This window comes from Octopus bimaculoides, chromosome 7, assembly GCF_001194135.2.
Source record: "Octopus bimaculoides isolate UCB-OBI-ISO-001 chromosome 7, ASM119413v2, whole genome shotgun sequence".
Classification (NCBI taxonomy): Eukaryota; Metazoa; Mollusca; class Cephalopoda; order Octopoda; family Octopodidae; genus Octopus; species Octopus bimaculoides.
The window spans coordinates 22,748,588-22,751,952 of NC_068987.1; the positions used below are offsets into that span (position 1 = coordinate 22,748,588).

At 38.7% G+C, this 3,365-nt stretch overlaps 1 non-coding gene across 1 annotated transcript; it reads left to right on the forward strand.

The window, feature by feature from the left end:
- The first annotated feature begins 2,553 nt into the window (after positions 1 to 2,553).
- Trnam-cau (transfer RNA methionine (anticodon CAU)) lies at positions 2,554 to 2,625 on the forward strand. Its single transcript has one exon. It is a non-coding gene; the product is annotated as a tRNA-Met (tRNA).
- Positions 2,626 to 3,365: the final 740 nt, after the last annotated feature.

Consider the following 3,365-nt stretch of genomic DNA (forward strand, 5'->3'; position numbering starts at 1 on the left):
AACCAATATAGTACCTAAGTGTATTAGGGAGTAGTTCCGATCTGGCTGACTGACACTCCGTCGGTTATGACGACGATGGGTCGAGCTGATCCGATCAACGAAACAGCCTGCTCTTGAAATTAACATGCATGTGGCTGAGCACTCCACAGACACAGGTACCCTTAACGTAATTCTCAGGGAGATGCAGTGTGACAGAGTGTGTGACAAGGCTGGCCCTTCGAAATACAGCTACTATTCATTTTTGCCAGCTGAGTGGACTGGAAACACGTAAAATAGTGTCTTGCTCAAGGATATGACGCGTCACCGGGAATTGAACTCACAGCCTTGCAATCGCGAGCCGAATACTCTAACCAGTAAGCCACGCGCCTTCACAGTTTCGATCTGCGGACTTAGGAGTTCAGCACATGATTATTACTGCGCCACTCCTGCGAATATTTGTGATAATAAAAATCTTAAATTTTCATCGAAATTTAAAATATTGAAATTGTTAGAGGTTTTTTTTGTGAGCAGGGTGTGTTTGTACAATGAAATATTTTACAAGCAATTTAATCTGATAGATTAGAGATAATACATTTATCGATCCAGTGAAATGAGATATAATCCATCATTGCATTGTAATATCGATTAATCGATAATATCAGTCATGTCACTTCAGTAATGCATATGAACTTTTCAAAATTATTTTGAGAACATCATATATTGATTTCATATAGAAATTTTACCCTTAATTATACTAATTACAATTGAATAATTATTCATTCAATAATTAAGTTATAGTACCAATTCCAACGAATCTAAAGAATACTTTTCAACTGTCACAACGGAAAAGAAATAAAAAGCGAAACTAATTAATTAAAATGGCACCAGAGGAAATTGAAACCGTTACTATAGACACCACAAACTAAGACTCATTATTATATTCCACAGATCGACAAGAGTTAGTTACATATTGAGGTGGTATGTCAATAGATAGAAATATCACGTAATGAAAACAAACAACTATGTTCCAAGACTTTCTAATATACATACATGTATGTATGTATGTATGTACGTATGTATGTATGTATGTATGCATATATGTATGTATGTATGTATGTATGTATGTGTAAAAGTGAACTTTGGTCAACTGTACATGGAAATCACACAAAGTCGAGAAAATTATGACAATAATATTTCTTAAATGCAACATGACACAAACAAAGATTATATTAGTTTTATGGAATCTTACGAACAATCAATAATAAATTACGTTGTCTGCTCAATAAGTATCTGGAGTGTTGCCATAGTAACGAAGCTAAAGCACTCAGAGTAAAGCCGCTTGATAAAAATTGACCTTGAACTCTGCTTTGCATGCGCACTAAGTTTTAACGTTCTAGCTCACTTCCGCTGTTTACAGCAGTGCTTGGAAGGAACGTGTGTAGCGTGTGATCGTCGCATTGACCATGACAAAGAAAGTTGAGCAGAGAATCTGCATCAAATTTTGCCAAAAGCTTCGCGATATCTGCTCGGACGTCTGCGCAAAGTCACTGAAAGTGTATGGAGGGGAGTGTATGAGTCGCACGAAGTGTACGAGTGGTTCCGACGTTTCCAAGATGGCCGAAAAATATCGAAAGTGACAAACGTTCTGGGAGACTTACAACTAGCAGAACTGATAAAATACCATCGCAGATGTGCGTGCAGCTGTGAGAGGGAATCGTCGAATCACCGTACGTGGGTTATCAGAGGATGTGCGGATTAGTTACGGTTCAGTTCAGTCCATTATCACTGGAGATTTCGGTATGAGACGCGTGTCTACCATACTGCTTTTAGCTGACCAAAAAGACACTCGGGTTTCAGTTGCATAAGATCTTGATTGTGTCGAGAACGATGAAGACTTTTTGAAAATGTTCATAATGGGTGATGAATCGTGGGATATGGGTATGACCCTGAAACAAAAGCCCAGTCTTCGCAGTGGAAGACCCCAACCTCTAATGAGTTGAAGCAATGTGAAGACACTGTTGACGGTTCTTTTCAACTACCAGGGGAATGTTAATCATGAGTATTGTCCACAAGGAGTATGACCGTGACGTTTTGCGGCGTTTGATGGATGCTATTCGTTGGAAAAGGTCACAATTGCATGCGTTCGGTGGGTGGCAATTGCACGATGATAACGCATCTGCCTATTCAGCGGAGCTTGTGCAGCAGTTTTTGGCTAGGCACAGCATTTCTCAAGTCCGATAACCACCGTATTCTCCAGATCTCGCCCCCTGTGACTTTTTCCTCTTCCCAAAAATTAAATCTCGCTTGAAAGGAATAAGATTTCAGGACGTCGATGAAATCTAAGTGAATGCGACGAGGCAGCTGCTGATTATCCCAGAAAACGAGTTCCAGGAAATGCTTCCATCAATGGAAACAGCGCTGAATCCAGTGTGTGGCTTCTGAAGGGCACAAGAAGATTAAATGCCAACTTGATACCTGTTGTAGTTTTGTTTTTATAGCACCAGGTTGGATACTTACTGATCAGACCTCATATACATAGTACTTTAATAAATTACATATATGATATTTTCGAGCAGCAGAGTGGCGCAGTGGAAGCGTGCTGGGCCCATAACCCAGAGGTCCGTAGATCGAAACTACGTTCTGCTAGTAAGTTCATATTTTTTTTCCATCATGTGGTATTAAAATGCTGATGTGGCTCAATGTTTAGTATTTGATAATAAAGCCGTTAAATCTTTATTTGAACGATACCATAAAAATTGATTTTATAGCTAGAAAACAGATATAAAAATAAAATATGAGATTGCTAAACATAAATTTCGCATAATAGTTGATGAAATTGATCAATGATATTTATCAATAGATGTTCACGAAATATGTCATTCAACAGAGATGTTTAGTGGGAGTTTACTGGATTTAAAATCCAGAGATCTGTAGAACCGAAACCCAGTTAGCGGGAAAACTTCAAGTTCATTCATAGCAGTCTAGCACTAATTCTCACTTCTTTGCAGCTCTGGACTAAATATCTCTCACGGAACACAAAACAAAAATGAATAACAGGCAGTTACAGGAAATAAACTACATATTTGGCACATTGCCATTTCTATTCAACCATATATCTACATGTAGAGGCGCATGGCTTAGTGGATCGTAAGATTGTGGTTTCGATTCCTGGACCCGGCAAACGCGTTGTATTCTTGAGCAAAACACTATTTCACGTTGCTCCATTTCATTCAGCTGGCAAAAATGCGTAATCCTGCGATGGACCGGCGTCCCGTCCACATGGGGAATATATCTGCCATGAAACCGGGAAACCGGCTCTTAAGGGTTATTAGTCGAGAAGATAACTTTACCTTTATATATATATATATATATATATATATATATAT